Raw genomic sequence first — 18,967 nt, forward strand, 5'->3', positions numbered from 1 at the left:
AAAGGAGCAGAAGGTAAGTGGGGTTGGGAGGGCGGGAGGTTCGGGGAAGTGGGTAGAAAAAAAAACGTACCTTCGTCCCTGCCAGGCGCGGAGTCTCCACACTGCTGGAGGCTGCCATCGTCCCCTGGCAGGGACGCAGGAGCAAGAAGGTAAGTGGGGTGGGGTAGGGAGGAGGGAGGGAAGGAAAAGAAAAAAAAGCTTACCCGAGTCCCCAGCGAGCGGGGGGGCGGAGGCAGCCTCTCAGCCGTGGGGAGACTCGGAGCGGGGATGGCCCCGCTTCGAGTCTCCTCATTGGCTGAGGGGCTGCCACGCACCCCCACCGAGGACAAGGCAGCTGGAGTCCCCGCCGAGAATCAAAGTATTCTTGGCCGGGTAAGGACCCGGCGAGAGCCAATCGGAATGCGTGTTGCATTCTGCTTGACTCTCGCTGGGTACTAATTAAGCAATATAACCCGAGCGGCGGGGGCATTACCGACTCAGGTAATGCCCCGGGGCCCATAGTTATAGGCCCGAACGACCTGAGTCGGTAATGCCCCCGCCGCAGGGTTATATTGCTATTAATACCCCGGCCCGCATTATGTGCGTGACCGGGGCACTAAAAGCATTTTCTTCTGTCACGAAACGCTGCGGCGTTTCGGGACAGAAAAAAAAAAGGACGACCAAGAAAATGGCCGCCATAGAAAGGGAAAACTAAGTCCGTCTTCCCTTTCCATGGCGGCCATCGGGAGCGGACGCGCTGGGAACACAAGTGTTCCCAGCGCGTCCGCTCCCGAAAGAAAAAAAGAAGCAGAAGGTAAGTGCCACGCTCCGAGTCTCCACACGGCTGGATGCTTCCCTCGTCCCTCGCCGGGGAAGCAGGAACAAGCAGGTAAGTCGGAGTAGGGGGGAGGAGAGAGGAAAGGGAGTTTAAAAAAAAAAAAAAAGCTTTACCCGAGTCCACGGCGGGGGGCGAAGGCAGCCTTGACTCTCGCCGGGTAATTCATTTTATAGATGTCTTCTCTTTAAAATGTATGATCCAGTAGCAAAATGTGTGCTGAGCTTAACTTATCTTGCAACATCAAAGACATCTTATCCACATCTCAACAAAAAGGCCCCTAACGCGCCGTTTGCCAACCTATGGAGTAAATTCACATTGTCCTCTGCACATTTCAGAAATCAGTGTTGTCCTTTTGCTTTGTCTTTGTGTGAGATATAGGGGAAATCGAGCAAAATATACATATATTTTTTTTTAAGATGTAGTAATTTAAAGATACCATTGATTCCTGCTGTCAAGCTTTCCTTACAAATGTTCCTACCCAAGATCTCTTTTGTGGATTAATGGTATCTCAGCCTTTGATAGATTTTAGACATGCTGTATGGTGTAGTCGCCAAAGAGACTAATGCATCATTTCAGATAGATAATCAATATTTTGCCTACACACTCAATCGCCTTGTTCTGTTGAAGTTACTTTATTGAAACTGTGGTACCACCTCAATTTCCAGGGTGTCCAACTCTTTTTGCTTGCAATAGAATTTTTGGCCCACTTTGCAATCCTTAACGGAATTTACGTTTGCGTCGCTTCTTTGTTGCAGCTTATTTCTGAGTACCAACCACAGGCCTCTTGCTGTGTCCGTTGCATTTTTGTGTCTGCTGCTCCTGCCTCTGGTTACCAGGTTCGTGCAGGGTCAGGACAGCAAATCTTTCCTGGGATTCTGGTATGTGAGAAACCCAAGGCATTTCTCCCAAGTTATTCCCGGGGATCCTTTGTTCCGGTGGCCAGGGTAGGGCCATTACTCCTGGTTCCCAACCCTGGGTTGGAACGAGTGGGGGAGGATCACCTGGGGCGGGGGTCCTTGGAGACTGTGAGAAGCGCGTCCTTAGGTGAGACGCAGTATCCCATTTTTTTCTGATGCACCCCTACCTGATATCCCAGCAGTCTTTATGGGATGTTGCAACCAACAGCCCCCTCACGCCCCCGCCCTCCCCTGCACTTTCCATTACGGAAGAGACAAAGAAAATAAGGGAACTCAAAATTACCTCTAAAACCCAGTACAAATTCTGCCACTCCACAACACTACAACACCCATAAATCCCATTCCCCTATTGAAATCCACAATGACTGGAATGAGGAAGAGGCAGATTGGAGTCGTGAGGATTACCCATAGGAATAAATGGACAATAGATTCCTATGGGCAGTTTCGATGTTGTCCCGATAACAAAGTCAGTCAGAGTCAGGGACAACTACTCACAGGTGACTCCAATCAACTCTAGCTGAGAGTATAAAAGCAGCAGCCAAAAACTGCATTGTGAGTGATTCGGGGGATGCTGGAGAGACCCTGCAAGATCCACAGGAGGAGAAGAAAACTGCCCAAACACTGGCCCTGTTAACAGAGGGGAGATTGCAGTGTGGAGGAAGAAACTGTCCCTCCAGAAGGCAAGACCAGGTGTAACTGGGATTGCCTTGCATTACCGACAGTTAAACTTCTCCCCTGGGCCAGGCAGGCAAACCCAGGTCTCAGAGGGGCAGAGGGAGAGATCCTGACCTCCTACAGGCATCTCCTTTTGGCTACTGCAGCTCCCAAAGACAGAGTGCCATTTCATTTGAGCAATGAAGTGGGAGCAAAATCAACCCAAAGCATTCTGGGACTAGAAGTCTCAAACTCTTTTGTTAAAATTGTGACTTTTGGAAGCAGGGTCCGAGCCCGACGGAGGGAGATCCAGTGGTGGAGCAAGGCAGTTAGTATCGAAGGGACGACCAGGAGAGAAGCGACCTTGCCCTTTCTAACCCAGACCTGCAAAGCCTCTGCAGAAGGAAATCTAAGCCTGCAAACAATAGCCAGAGTGTGTTGCAGCAGATATCAATGGTACACGGAGCATGCCTGATGAGCTGGACAGAGGGACGCCTGCTACCGTGGTACGGGCCTTGACTCCAGATAGAGTGAAAATCCAAGCGGCTCATCACAGCCGATGAGCAAAAGGGGAAACGATAAAGAAACCAAACTGTCTTGAATGAAAGTCGCAGAGTGGCACATTGAGAAAGTTTAAATAACTGTAAATTGTTAAGGGAAGACAAGCTGCAGAGGCGTCTGGCACCACGTGGGTGCTCACTTGAGAGACTCTGGTTGATCCCGTGTTTGAAAGAAACTACTGATGCCAGAAGACCGTAGGAGAGCTGCCAAGAAAGGTCAAAGTGGTCATACAGGGGTCTAGCAAAATCCCTGTGCAGTCGAGTCTTTGACCGACAAACCATTGGGAAACGCAAGGGAAGTGAATCCCACAGCAGAAGAAAGTAAAAGGAATTATGAAATGGCAAAAGTGAACCCAGCAGAGGGATGTCCACGGAAAACTGTTTAAAAAGACATTAAGATTTGTGAATGTCAAGGAGGAAAATATCTTTGCAAAAACCAGGGTGAACCCAACAGAGGGAGGCCAATGTTCGAGAGGGGTCTGAGCATGGCAGGGGAGATCCAAGGGGGTAGAAAACCACTACCCCATCGACACATGAAAGCAAGAATAAGAGATCTTTAGAATACCAGCCAGAGTGAACCTGACGGGAGGGAGGCTGATATTCAAGAGGGGTCTGTGCCCGGAAGAGGGGACCCAGAGGTGAAGAAGCATCACCAAGTGTAATCCGAAAATAACTTTTGGTTTGTGTATTGAAACTATCAAATCCTCCTGAAACGGGAGAGACAACCTCCCAAGAGTCCTGATATTGATGAGAATTGTTCGAGGTGTCTGCGCCCGGAGGATGGGGGACCCAGGGGTGAAACCATCACCCAACGTACATTTGGAACAGAACTTATTTTGTTTATTTTTGGACCCATTGGGTCCTTGGAACAAGAGACCTTTTGTAGATAAGAGACTTTACCACCGAAGGTCCTGATACGTGAAGCGGAACTGTTGTCTCGTGCTGGGAAAGCTTGAGTGTGCGGTGCTCAGGAGTCCCACCTTTTCCTGTGCTCAGAACGTGGGGAAGGGAGACTCTCAGATACCCCATCTTGACGTTTTATTTATGAACACTTCTTTCTTGTGGCCCCTGTCCCACACTCTTTTTGTGTTTCGTGAGGATTGGCAATAGATTTTTCTTAGGCCCTTTTTATTTGACAAGATGCCACTAGGGCTGCCTTATTATTTGATGGTCGTAGCTTGCTCCCATCTTAGATTTAGGTTTAGATTAGGTGTTTTTCCAACCTACCTATAAAGTTTGATAAACACCCTTGAACTGTGATCACTTGTCTGTTCATTCATGATACCATGTCTTCCTTACAGGTATCTTTGAGATCTTGTAACTGCCTTGTGGTGGGAGCAGACCATTGGGTCCTCTGTTCCGCCCGTTTGTGGGAAGTGTATGGTCTACATCTTATTTACAGGATTTCATTTGAGTGGATTCAAACGTTAAATCCAGACAGTTCAGTCACATCTGTTTTGCAAAAATAAAACCCTTTTCTGTGGCTGGCAGCAGTCATGAGCATGTAAGCCTGAAAGATCCTGGAGGTGCAGCATGCTTCCCTTGTGAACAGGACGATGCTGTGCAGCATGGATTTGAGCTCCAGTCCAACACCTAAACTGGATGAGCGGCATGAAGTGCTATATAAATCACCAATAATAATATATAGAAACATATGTAGCCTACTTACACTCTCGTAGGGGAAGGGTCTGCCCTGCCCATTGGATTCTGTCATGGATTAAACCATTGGTTCCAGACATGGAATGCCTGGGGAGCGAAATGAGCAGGGATTCTGTCCTATATCCTCACCAATACTTGATCAACAGTCTTCCGTTGCCCAATTTGGGCCATATCCTGATGGGCAGAATTTGCAGCAGGGCACTAAGCACATCATTTTAGACATCTCTCAGTGAAGTGGGTGACTGCAGCCTCAAATTTCAGGTAGCTGCACCAGGCACACACCATGCTATGCATTGGACATTGGACCAGCTGCGCAATAAAATCAGACACCATAATAGCTACCACACATTGTTACTGTTCTACACTTGGGTGTTTTTATGTTCATTCATCAGAGAAAATGCACATGTAAACAACCTCAAACTGACCTTGGAAACGTTTGCAAAGAACACACGAAAAGGAAAAATGAAAAACACTTTGTACTTTGGTTCAGCAGAAGCAGAGCCCTTAGACCCGAGCTAGTACTTTGACTATGAAAGCAAATGCACTATAGATATAGCTTCAATCCTCATTTACCGTTTGTACTTAGCTAAGGTCGGGTTACCTCAACACTGACCGTTTTGTTTTGCTTCTGGAACAACCTTAACTGACATTCATTAATTATAACCCAGCCTTATTTGAGCCCACCCACAATTATTAAATTGGGGAAGAGATTAGGAGATATTGTATCCGGCACTTAGACTATGAAGGCAAATGCACTATAGATAGATCTTTAATCCTCATTTACCCTTTGTCCTTAGCTAAAGTCGAGTTTGTATGAGATTAGATATAATGCACTCTCCCGATTAGCAGAAAAATTCCCATAACAATCTTGATTTAGGCAACTACCTTCATCCTTGGATACTTTAGGAATAAAGGGAGTGTCGAGAAACACCTCAACGCTTGCACCAGAAACGATACAACCAACTAGGGGAAAAAAGGCCAGCACACCTCGTGCTAGGAAGACAATGTTTTATTTCCACAAAAATAGGAATGCACCAGCACAGAACTCTGCTGCCTAAGAACATTCTGGCAAAATCAGCACAGACAGAACTTTAAAAAGGCATACCGTGTCATCAGTGACGTAATTACATAGTGTGCAAACCCGCGTGGCTAGTTGGTTGAGACCCTATACATAGACTACCTGCCCCATAAGGAATGCCAGGTCGTTGATGCCAGCCTCCTCTGTCCATCTTCTTCCACGTGGGCTCCTCCTTGCATGTCATCGTGCATAGAACTTGCTGCTAATTGACAGTCATGTAGAAAATAACAATACCGGCTCGATCACCAGCCTGATGTGCCTCTGATACTGCAGACACTGGCTAAGAGGATACTTCAAGGCCATTGCTTCTAATAAACTAGAACTCGATTCCAAACACGGTGCCACCCAACCAAAGCTTCCTACCCATGTTTTGGCTTTGTTGTTTCATCCCTCTTGGCACCTCGCAGCACAAATCACGTGACCTATAATGAAGGCAACTACTCCCTATCTTCAGATGGGTTCTGATTGATTTTTGGGGGGGGGACTAACATTTATGGGCGGGGGACTGACTGGTATCTTGGAATGCTTGGAGTCTCGGGGCTTGGGCTTTTGAGTGCTATTACGTAGGGCTGGGACAGGACAGGCTGGTGGCTCGTGCCCTCCTCCACATGGGACTGCTTATCTTGGTGAGCTTTTTACCCCCTTGTGGCCTTGAAGGGCACATTCCTTCTAGATACCCAATGTTGGCAACTTGAGACAATGAGGGGCCTGTGAATCTCTGCAATGCTGGCCTTTTTTTCACTGATGCTCGGGCTGTAACCTACCCCTGCTCGCATGCATGCTACGTCTGTGTGCAAACTAGGCCTCGATTCCGATTTGGCTACCACGATCTACAAAATGGCTCCTGGCTTCCCATGTAAATGTGGGCAAGATGTTCACCTCACCTGGCTCCTACCACATATTCCCAGGCTCCTGCTTTAACTGAAAGTGCTGGGAAGTCGGAGCTTGTTAAATCTCTCTCAGGCCAGTTTTCAAGTTTCAGCAAGCCAAAGACCAGCCACAGACTCTGTTAACAGTCCAAAGTAGAAACTGCCCAAAAAACAAAACCGGGTCCACAAGCCATGCAGCAAAACCCCAGTCCAAAGACCCCTCCTTCCAGCTGACAGCCCATTATAAACCTTCCTTTTCTCCTATATAACCTATGGATTCTCAACATGTTTACCCATCTATCTCTCAGCTGCTAGTTTCTTAAACCTCCAGCCACTTTCTTGTATCAACCATAACTTCAACATGTGACCGAGCCTTCAAGAATCTACCAGCCCTTTCTGCCCGCATCTCGTGTAATTTTCCAAGCAACGTTTTGGCAGCATTCGGCACATCACCCGATAATTTAACACATTCCATCCTTCCTCTTTTCCACTCAGAAGAATGGGCATCTATCTTTAGGGCCCCTTTTTCGCAGCCTCGCAGCACAAGATCTGCATCTCGCCTGCAAATGCATTTTGCACACTTTGCTTTATTCTTTGAAACTGGCAAACTACAGCCAGTGTATTTGTTCAGGAACTTGCCACTTGCTGGCTGCACTACCACTGTTTGTTGCCTTTTATCATTTATGTATCTTATTATTTGTCTGTTTTCCTTTCCACCACACTTTCCAATTCTCCCCCCTTCGATGCACTTTTCCCCTCGCCATGCACTTGCGTGTTCTCAATGTCACTGGGCATAGTAAGATCGTTGTTTTTGTTCTACCTTGTTCCCCTCCCTTTGCCTTTTCGCACTCTGAAACACTTGTGTATAAGCGCAATACAAATAAAATATCAATGTTAGTATGTTAAGGCATGCAACCCACAAATCTAACCCCTACATCAACTGTTTTGTTAAAAATCACCATTTCACAATTTGATTTGAGTCAATTCTATTCGAGTATTGCTTCTTTTTATGGGGATTTTATCCACACTGTTGAATTCCTGTTTTGCTTTATCCTTCAAGGTTTCGCACATGGTATGTTGTTTCCCAAGTAAACATTACATTTTTATTCTGTTTTTCGGAATGCAACTTTTTAAAAAAATTAGAGGTGTTGATCTAAAGTCTCTCAGCTGAAGAGAGGATTATATAAGTCGAGAGGCAAAACTCATGCATTTGTTTCACAAGTAATATTTGTTAAACATCATTTGGAGTGTTGGACCAAGAATAGTCGAAGACGACTCCTATTTCTTTTGGTTCAGAGGTGTATTTCTTAGTGTGAACTCCGTTACTAGGTTTTTTTTAAAAAAAGAATTATATACACTATCCCTTTATGGGATCAGAATTATGGCCTGATTTGGGGATATCTCTGCTCCTTAGTTTTTCCAATCCGGCCACATGGAAGCCGACCGGTTTCAGTGGTAATGAAGTTATTAAAACCACTTTCTTCAGGGCTACGGACCAACACCAATTAGTGTGTGGTCTAATGTCTTCTACTGGTTATGGTGAATCTCTTGTGTTCAAAAGGGAGGTTGCCCTGTATTTGGAAGAGCAAGGAGTGGGGGGGAGAAAAGAAAAAAGGGGGAGAATGCCATTAGGGACATATCCCGCAAATAACCTCCGAGACATAAGAGGTCATAATGTATACATCTTACCCATTACAGGTGAGACAACTCCCAAATGTCAAGGTCCTGAATTCAAGCCCAAGTACCACATGTGCTACTACTAAAAAAACATTGAGTGAGAAAATGGGTTGCTGACTGGGGACGTGACGTGGGGGATATCCGACTGGGCCTGTGTGCACTATAGGTCAATCTCCTCAGGAGTTGACCAATAAAATGAAAAAAGCTAGTTTTTAATGACTCGAGATACTGTAAATAACTAAACCAGCTCGAATCCAGGACCTTGACATTGACAATTGGTGTTGGTCCGTAGCCCTGAAGAAAGTGGTTTTAATAACTTCAATACCACTGAAACCGGTCGGCTTCCATGTGACCTGATTGGAAAAACTAAGGATCAGAGATATCCCCAAATCAGGCCATAATTCTGATCCCATAAAGGGATCGTGTATATAATTCTTTAAAAAAAAAGAAAACCTAGGAACGGAGTTCACACTAAGAAATACACCTCCGAACCAAAAGAAATAGGAGTTGTCTTCGACTATTCTTGGTCCAACACTCCAAATGATGTTTTTTAACAAATATTACTTGTGAAACAAATTGATGAGTTTTGCCTCTAGACTTATATAATCCTTTCTTCAGCTGAGAGATATTAGATCAACACCTCTAATTTTTTTAAAAGGTTGCATTCCAAAAAAACGAAATAAAAATGTAATGTTTATTTGGGAAACAACATCCCATGTGCGAGACCTTGAAGGATAAAGCAAAACAGGAATTCAACAGTGTGGATGAAATCCCCATAAAAAGAAGCAATACTCGAATAGAATTGACTCAAATCAAATTGTGATATGAGGATAGGGATGATTTGAGTTCCAGATCCCCCAACTAGGTTCCAATATTGTGGATACTTGTTAAAAATCACCCCAATTTCATTATTTCATTTCCTACTTCTACAACCACCTCCCTTTTGGTAGTCATTCATGTTCTCCAGCATGGGGTCTGGCATGGATTCACATGCTCATGAATATTCCCAGTCGTCCGGCTGGGAATCCTCGGTAAAAGAAAAACAGTTTAACTTTCACTTAAAAACTGTATTTCTCCTCTAAACCAATCACTGTACTCTCGGTCATACTGCCCCCAGCCAATGACAGTCCTCTCCCTAAGCCCCTCCTCTGGCAGCCATCTTCAGATTTTTAATGCACATTTCAGTGTTGGGAGTCCTCGAGTTTTGCTCCGTGAGCTACTTCTAAGTTTTTTCATTTTTTAGCAGAAAAAGTTTCTATTTTTGTCAAGAGTAGTTGTGCTCTTCTCTCCATCTGCCAACAGTGGGGATACGTTTGTTGGTGAATTTCAAGCGCCCCTCAAGGGTGAGGATCGTCAAAGTTTCCAGAAGGCCATCGGGGCTACTCTGCACCTCCGGCCGTGACGGAGGAGAAGGAAGGCAGGCCCTGCACCAGATGCGGGCTACGGAATGGGTTTGTAGAGGACAAACGCCTCCAATGCCTCTACTATCTTCACCCAAACCACAAGGAGGGAGAGTGTGAGATCTGCCTCGGCTTCTCCAAAAAAACAATGAAGGATCGACTTAGACTGGCGGTGTGGCTGAATGCCAAGGTCTCTGCACCTGCCCTGAGCAAGGTCATGCCTCAGCCAGGACTGACCGGTTCGAGGAGCAGGCTTCTAAGTCCTTTGAGGGCACCCCATCCGTGGGGGCTAAAGACAAGGCCAAGCACCGCATGACCAGCTCCACCAGGCCCGCCGCGCAAGGAGGACCCGCGATGGGCAGGGCGTGATCAACATCACCATCCGCCTCCATCGCCAACCAGTGATCGAGCTCCTCCTCAAAGAGGAAATGGCCCATCCCGGCTAAGCTGCGGGAGAAGCCAAGGGCTGAGGAAAAGGTGGCCGACCTGCCCAACCTGCACAGGAGATGTCATTGTCAATGATTGAGCTGGTGGCAGCTGCTCTCACTAAGGCAAAAGGAGCTGACCCCATGAAGGTAACCCCTACAGCGCTCAAGGTGTCCGTGCCTCTGAGTTGGTAAGCCTCCACAGTGACTGTGGCAAAGCCGGCTGGCATGCCAGAGAAGAGGATGCTGTCTCTGAACCAGGGGCCTGACGCCTTGGGGTCCAAAAAGGGGTGGGGGGGCTGAGGAAGTCCCAGGCCAGCCCCAAGCAGTGCCCCAGGCCATGGAATCCATCCACAAATGCAGACCTTCAGTCCCTACACACGGTCCACGAGGATGTTGAGGACAGCAACACTGGCAGTGTCAATGGCACGGGGCCTAGCACTCCAGTAACACCAGATCCGCCAAGGGATGTATCCCTGGACATCCTATCAACCCTGCCCACCTTGGTGTCTGAAATCCAGAAAAGGACTCTGCAAACCCTAGTTCCTGCGGTACCCGACCAGCCCCCGGCTAAGAAGAGGAAGCGTCACCCTATGCCCCCGTTTCAGCCTCCACATCTGCGTTGGGTGCCATATCCACCTCCACTCCCCCACCCCCTCCTGCCCGGAGGGCCAAGATACAGGGACAGACATGGCCATCGTGACGACTGATGACGACATTGTCACGGCGGGTGGATATCTGCAGCTGAGAGCGTTCCCACCGGGTGAGGTAGGGCCGTTCCATTCCATGGTTGCCAAAGCATCCAAACTTTTCCATCTTATGCCTGAGGAGACTAAGAAGGAGGGTTTCCTTTACCAGAGGCGCAAAGCCAAAAGCAAGACCATCATGGCAGGTACCCTTGCTGAACGACGTGTGGGAGGAGGACTTGGCCCTCTTGAAGAAACCCTGCATGGCCCCAGCCAAGTGGGATAGACTGGAGGAAAATGTACTGGATGCCAGAGTCCTCACCCAAGTCCCTACGTCGCAACCATTGCCGGACTTGGTGGTATTGGAATCTGCGAGGAGAAGGTCGTCGAACCCTTCTTTGTCATCCTCCATCCCTGCGGACAGTGAGAGGAAGTAGTTGGACGCCATGGAAAGGAAGGTTATCTACACCGCAGCGTCGACAATCAAGGTGGCCAGCACACTGGTGATCATGGTCTGGTACAACAGGTAGTTGTGGTACAATCTGGGCCCGATTTTGATTTGAAGTTCCTCTCCAACAAGAGGGTGGAGGTAATAGCACTCTTCCAGGAGGGAGAGGTGGCTTCGGACCATGCCATCATGGTGGCCATGGACATCGCTGACACGGGTTTCCGGCAGATGGGGAACGGTGTCTGCCTCTATCGTCCAGGCTAGCTGAAGGTCATGAATTTCCGCCAGGAGTTCCAGGGGAGGGTATTGGACATGTTTGACGGGGATAACCTTTTTGGGGAAGGGTGTTGCCATCAAGGCGGATACAGAGACAGCCCGTGCATTGGGCACGCTCCAGCAACACTGCTCTTCCTTTCGGCCCTCTGCAGGAAAGTCAAGCAGATCGACTGAAGGTTTCTCTTTGTACTGCCAGCCCTCTAGGCCCATGGCACAAGAGGCCTACAGAGGTTATTCCAAGGCCTACGGTGGAGGTGCTCCGCACTGCCATCACCCTCAAGGCAGGGTGCCGAAGCAGGACTGAACCGGCCAGGATGTCTGCCTCTCCCCGCCCTCCCCCCATGCACCCCGATGGGAGGCAGGCTGACTGGATTCATCAGCAAGTGGAAGATCTCCACCGACAGATAGTGCTGGACGCTCTCACCCACTGACGTACCCTGAAGTTTCAGCACAGTTGTCCGTAGATCCCTCCGGTGGCCTGGCAGGAGCAGCACATCCCTCAACTCTTGGACGAGTTAAGGGCCATGCTGTGGAAGGGGGCGATGGAGCTGGTTCCATGATGGCTCGGGGCTCCACGATGGCTCCGGGGCTCCAGAGTCTGCTCCAGATACTTTTTAGTCAAAAAGAGGGGCTGGCGGCCCATTCTAGACCTGTGGCATCTAAACAAACGCCTCCAGTCCCAAGGATTCAGGATGGTCACGTTGCAGCATGTGCTCGGCCAACTGGAAGCAGACTCCTTGACGTTGCTGGACCTGGAGAATGCCTACTTCCATGTCCCTATTTACAAGAGGCACCAAAGGTTATATGCTGCGTAGTGCAGGAACAGCACTACCAGTCAAGGCCCTCCCCTTCGGCTTAGTCAGCCCCCAGGGTGCTCACGAAGGGCTTGGCACTGGTGGCGGTCCATCTGCGACTAGGGGATACACGTGTACCCATACCTGGGCGACTGGCTCATTCAGGACACTTCACGAGAGTTGACCATCTGACACAGGGAGACAACTATCCAGCTGCTGGCAGATCTGCGATTCTCCATTAATTATCAGATGTCCTGATTGAGGCCATTGGAGAACGCGCTGTTCCTAGAAGCCAGACTCCATTCAGTCTCCTGCCTAGCGTCGCCCTCGGAGGAGAGGGTAGCGGCCTTTCTGGGGAAGGTGCAACGACTGTTGTCACTGAAGACTGCCACAGTGCAGACCATCAAGTCGCTTCTCGGCATGATGTCATCTTGCATCAACCTTATCTGGCTCTGCAGGTTACGGATACGACCCCTTCAGGAGTTCCTGGACGCTCGTTGGATTCAGGTGTCTGAAAGCTTCGCAGACAAAATCCCACTCGACGAGGAGTTCAGATGGGCGCTAAAGTGGTGGGGCGTTCTCTCCATCGTTGCCCAGGGCACGTGGCTCCAAAGCCCCCCGTACCAGGAGATGAGATAGTCAGCACGGATGCTTGCCTGGAAGGCTGGAGAGCCCACACTGGACGTCTGCACAGCAATATCCTAGAGCTGCGGGTAGTGTTCTGGGCCCTCAAGTCATTCCTTCCATCTCCGAAGGGCAAAGTGGTGAGTATCATCACGGACAACACCACCAAAGTGGTCTAGATCAGGAAGCATGGCGGCACTCGGATCCCCGGCGCTCTCCAAGGAGGCGCAGGATTTGTGGAACTGGGCCATCGGACAAGAGATGTTTCTCGTCCCCTTTTACCTGGCGGGAGTAAAGAACACCATTGCCAACTCCCTCTGCAGGGAGTTGCGTTGCTGCCACGAGTGGGAACTTCGGCAGGACCAGGTAGACCGCATCTTCAAGTGGGGAGCATGGGGGACACGTTATCTTTCCTGTGGTAAGGCCTGTTTCTGTACGGGTTCCCTCCGTTGCCTCTCCTGCTGCGAGTCTTCGATCAACTCAAACACTGCTGATGCAGGGTGATACTCATCGCCCCGGTGTGGCCGAGGCATATTTGGTACCCGGACCTTCTCTGCCTGTCAGTGTTGACTCCGTCCAAGCTACTAGTGGTCACGGATCTGCTCACCAGAGAAGGAGGTGCAATCCTGGATCATGACCCAGGACTGCTGAACCTGAGGGCTTGGCTCGTGCAGCCCTAGAATTTGGAGGGTGCAAGTTGCCAGCAGACTGCAGGGAGGTCTTTGCCAGGGCCAGAGCATCCTCGAATCTTGGTCGCAAGTGAAAGCGTTTCGCTATGTGGTGTCGGTCGCAGAAGATCACCCCTCTGAGGGTCACGGCCCTGCAGATTCTTCCATAGTTGTCCTTGGCCAAGGCGGGACTGGTGCATGCCTTTATCAAGGTGCATCTTGCGGCTATCTCCCGCTACACCAGGTCTCCAGGAAGATCTTCTCTTTGATCCCACTGTCTCGTCAAGGAGTTCCTCAAAGGACTGTTTTGATCTTTCTTGCCGGTGAAGGCTCCTGCCCTGGCTTGAGAACTCGACGTGGTGCTGACAAGGCTCGTGGGGGACCCCTTAAAGCCTATGCATGAAGCCCCTCTCAGGTTCCTCTCATGGAAAATGGCTTTCCTTGTGGCCATCACCTCTGCCAGGAGGGTGGGTGAGATCCAGACCCTATCCTGCAAACAGCCATATCTGACTTTCCACCAATCTAGGGTGGTGCTGCGGACACAACCCTCCTTCATGCTGAAAGTTGCATTGAAATTCCACCACAAAACGCCTTTGGTATTAACTGCGTTTTTTCTGAAGCCTTAGTCACTGGCTAAAAGGGCTTTGCACTCGCTGGATTTTGCTTGTGCTGTAATGTTCTACGTGGCACGCACAAAGAGTTTTTTTCAGAAGACTTCTCAACTGTTTGTGATCTTTGGTCCTGTGAACCATGGGAAGGCCTTGTCCAAGGTTTCCATCGCAAGGTGGCTCTCCGGCTGCATCACACACTGTCATCCGTTGGCGAACCGACCGCTGCCCAGCTGTACGAGAGCCCACTCCACCAGAGCGATCGCTGCAACAGTGGTGTTCCTGTCTGGTGTGCCCCTGCTGGACATCTGCAGGGCTGCTACGTGGAGGTCCATGCACAACTTCACGAGATTCTACTGCGTCGACAGGGATTCCAGAGTCGGCCAAGCAGTGCTGCACAGCCTGTTCGCTTGAGGTGATCCTGTTCCAGAGGTAAGAGTAATTGCTTTTGTTGAGCCTTGCCACCTCCCATGTTGTGTACTGCTATGTATTCTTTATTCATGAGCATGTGAATCCATGCCAGACCGCATGCCGGAGAAGGAACTAGTTACTTAACTGTAACTATTGTTCTCCAGCATGGGTTTCGCATGGCTTTACATGCAAATCCTCCCTCCTGCTCCTCTGTGGCTCTTCTTGGTCATACTGCCACTTTATGTGCTTACCAAAATCTGAAGACGGCTGCCAGAGGAGGGGCTTAGGGAGAGGACTGTGATTGGCTCAGGGCAATATGACCCAGAGTACAGTTATTGGTTTAGAGGAGAAATGCAGTTTGTAAAGGAAACTGTTTTTCTTTTACTGAGGATGCCCGGCCTGACAACAGGGAATATTCATGACCATGCAAATCCATGCTTGAGAACAATAGTTACAGATATGTAACTTGTTCCTTTGTAACCCATATATTACACTACACAGCACATAGCATGTGCTGCAATATTAGTATATGTTGAAATTATTGGCACACAACCTCCATACAGAGCCAAGGGCAGTGAGGCCACCAATAGTGGCAGACGGATGATCTATAACACCACTTAACATTACATACTTGCATGTGGCCAGCAGTCATGCAGTGAGCAGCACTCTGAGTGAGCTCCCGACGAATCCTTAAAAAATACCCATTAACTGGATTAATTTCTGATTTGGTGACTGCTTCTGAACAGCATAGTGCTTTTGGGGGCTCTGTTAGCTGCAGCGATGTTGGGGACCTCGAGGTGGCTGTTGTGGGCCTGATTCCTGCTGATCCTAGTGTGGCGGCCATGTTGTGAGGCAGACTGTAGAGGAGCAGAACCTGGCATTGCTGGCATCGAGCAGGCAAAGAGGCCCAGGCGGGGACTAGCACGGCAGAGGATATGCAAGCCCTATGAGCTTGCTTGTGGGCCGGAGCACTGCATCGGGATGCTTGGTGGCGGAGGCCTTGCTTTTCGCTCCTGGAGAGTGTGGTGGCCCTAGTTGAGGAAGTCGCTGCCGGGCGGGAGCTGTGCGCCTCCTGCAACTGTTATAACTGGTCACTGTGACACGGACAGCAGAAGCTCAGGATGGATCCTGTGGTGGGCGGGTAGTGTCAGCCTGCGGGGGGCCTGCGCCTGGCTGATGTGTGCAAGCGCTGTGTGAAAGACGGGCAGAGGAATGACTGTTGTGGAGGTAGATGGTGGCTGGAACACATCCTGGTGAGTTGGCAGCCAAAGGCAAGGACCATACGCTGTTGAAGGAGTGAGAGTTAGCCCGTGTTGGAGGGAGACTTTGTTTGGCAGCACAGGAGGTCTGGTTGGTCACTCTCCTTTTTAATTCGCTTTCCATATGCTGTGGAACTGTGATCTGTAGACGCCACCCTGGTGGAATTGGGGGACAACACAGGGGCTAATCTGAAATTGGGGCGCCGATCCCAGGTGTTTGGCTGCTGGTGGAACTGAGGGGCAGAGCTATGGTTGCCCCTAGAGTGGGAAGGGCCCTGGAGAGTGTGTGGGTGAACTGTATCTCCTGCGGTGTCTGCTCACTCGTTCAAAGGTCCCACCCCCTGCACCATTCTCGCACCAGGTAAGTGTTGTATAAGCCGGGTGGGGGGGTTGGGGGAAACACACTTCCGCCCCTCCAGTACATATTTGTTCCACCCATCTTGGATATACGTATGTAAAAGTGCAACTAGTGCTTGTGGATTGAACTCCATTTTGTGCCCTTTCAAACGCCATCTTTTTCTAGGCCCTCTGCCACTCTGATTTGATATGGCATTTATAACGCGCCTATACACAAGTGTTTCAAGGCGTGACGAGGCAGGGGAGGGGAACAAAGGGAGGATGGACAGCGATCCTACTAGGCCAGGTGTCATTCAGATCGCGCAAGTGCGTGGGAAGGGGCAGGTACAGTGCAGTACATGGCAAAGATGATAACAAGAAGTAAGTAGCGGCCGGCAAGTGCATGGTAAGTGCAGACATCGGGTGTCGAGAGCTGGGAGGGGACTGTAGGGAATACAGATAAGTCCCCAAATGTTCACTCTCCCAGTGCTGTGCACAGACAGCCCCCACCACCCCTTTTCAGTTCCGCGCGAATCATGTTCTCACGGAAACTCAGCCATTCATTGTTGCCATTAGCAGGTATCAAGCACTGACAGAATGTGATCATCGCAGAATGAAAGACCAAGGCCTGCTCCAGCCCCAGAGCCCCATCCATCTCTGCTGACCGACTCATGCCCTTTCCACCCCCTTCCTGCCAAACCACTGGCCTCATGCCCCCTATTCCCTTTGAATGCAACTGCTCACCAGACCCGTCCCTGGACCACCCTCCAGTGCCCACCATATACCCAATCCTGAATGGTCATATATTCACATCTAGAACTAACAGCTGTCCCACATGCGTTTGAAATTGTGAAGCCCCAGGGACCACAAATCCAAGATAAAACCTGATAAGGCACCTGGCGAAAGACCCCAATCCAATGCCCCCATAAAAGAATGGGTTAGAATGTACATATATTTGCCTTCTTTTTATAACCGACCCCCTTTGAAGCAATGGTTTATGCCAGCCATTAATCTTTGCATGCCAATCTCAGTTGTTTAGTTTAGCTTAGATACAATTATGTCATCTGTGTGAACCTCAACTGACCTTCACCCTGCGATGATGAGCACAGCTGACCACGTGCACTGTGACTGATGGAGTGACAGCAGCCAATGGAACCCAGGCATCCCCTATGGAGCTGGGATTAGTATATGTGCCTAGGCAACCGAGTTTGTTAGTTTGTAACCTATGTATGATGTCATCATGACACTTAGTGCCTTCTTAATGTGTTGCCAGTGTATCTGTTGGCAGAGCCTTCTCGGGCTGCAGATTTCTTTGCTTGCATCTATTTACTTATATAAACTTTGTTTTTCTTGCAGTTACTCTCCTGGTCTCATTCCCTAGTGGGGTGTGTACTTCTGTCTAATTGAACACGTGCATGCTAAGGTGCCAGCCTTCTTTTGGTGACCCCTTATGCGCGATAGTCCTGGAGATCCTTCTGTACTTGCGGGGAGATCCGGGGCTACCTGTGGAGGGCTAACGCTACCTACGGTTGGCAGCATTTGACAAAACGCATACGCTCCTAAGTTGGTTCTGTGGGTCCCTGCTTTGCGAATACCCAACTGCGAGCTGGGCAGGGCCCACCACGGGGAGCCCCCCCCCCGACCCCCCTGGATACACTGCGAACGAAGGCTGTTGCTAGAACACCGGTACGTGAGTACTTATTGCAAGGGAAGAACAAATAAGGGAGGAGTAAGGGTATATGGTTGGGAGATTTAATAATAAGGAAAAGGGAACACGCATAGTTGGAGTGGGAGTGAGTGTGGAGTATGAGAAGTTGCATCTTTTTTATTATGGCCAGTTCTTTTTATATGGAGAAATAAGTTGAAGAAAAAAGAAAGCTGTGAAAGTGGGTAGAAGCTGGCACCAGATTGCACTGTGCCGACCAGTGCAGAGATTAAAGGCGAAAAGAGAACTCGTATAAGGAGTAGGCTCGATTGTAATTAGTTGTTTTATCTTTTTCTAGTGCTTTTTTTATTGCGGAGGAAGGCCCAGGAGGGGCACAGGTGATGTGAATGGAGAAAGTGTGAAAGAGGGTTAGGGAAGGGTAAAAAGGGTGAACTTTGTGTTTCATGTTTGTCAAAATATTTATTGGTTGTGTTTTTGTAAAGTGTTCCATGGTTAACATTCTTAATTTGTCACAAAGAAAATGAATTCCAAGTAGAGGTGAGGTAAAACCCACAATTACCATTGTAGGACCATCTGAATAAAAGAGCTTAAGAGAAGGGAGAGAGGGGAAGTATTTACCCAAACATGGGGATGGATACCGCACAGTCCCACATTTGTAAAAACCTCCCCTTACATCAAGAGAAAATAAAGAAATATCGCAACTAGTGGGTAGTAGAACTGAAGTGGGAGGGAGCAACCTGTGTCTGGCCAGAAGAGGGGTCCTTTGATAAGGGAATACTTGATTAGGGGAAGAAGCTCCAAAATAGGAGGGAAGTATTAGATTTTTGGAAAATGTTTGAGGAAACGCACGTTGTATCCAGTAAGAGCAAGGAAGGGGATGTGCCTGAGGAGGGGTAGCTAAGGGAGCAGGAGAAAACAAAAATAAAGAGCTCAAGAAACTATACCCGCTGCTCACATGACCCGCAAAGGGGTTTGCAGACCCAGTGTATGTGCCCGGGGGGAGTTGGCCAAATACTCCAGCAACAGCCCCACCGTATGGCCAGCTAAGAACACCCGTCCCCACTGGGCCAACAAATAGAGATTTAGAAAGAGTATTGACAGTATTGACATCCACCCAAGCAGAATTGGCCCGATT

This window comes from Ambystoma mexicanum, chromosome 6p, assembly GCF_040938575.1.
Source record: "Ambystoma mexicanum isolate Mex_15411 chromosome 6p, UKY_AmexF1_1, whole genome shotgun sequence".
NCBI classification, from domain to species: Eukaryota; Metazoa; Chordata; class Amphibia; order Caudata; family Ambystomatidae; genus Ambystoma; species Ambystoma mexicanum.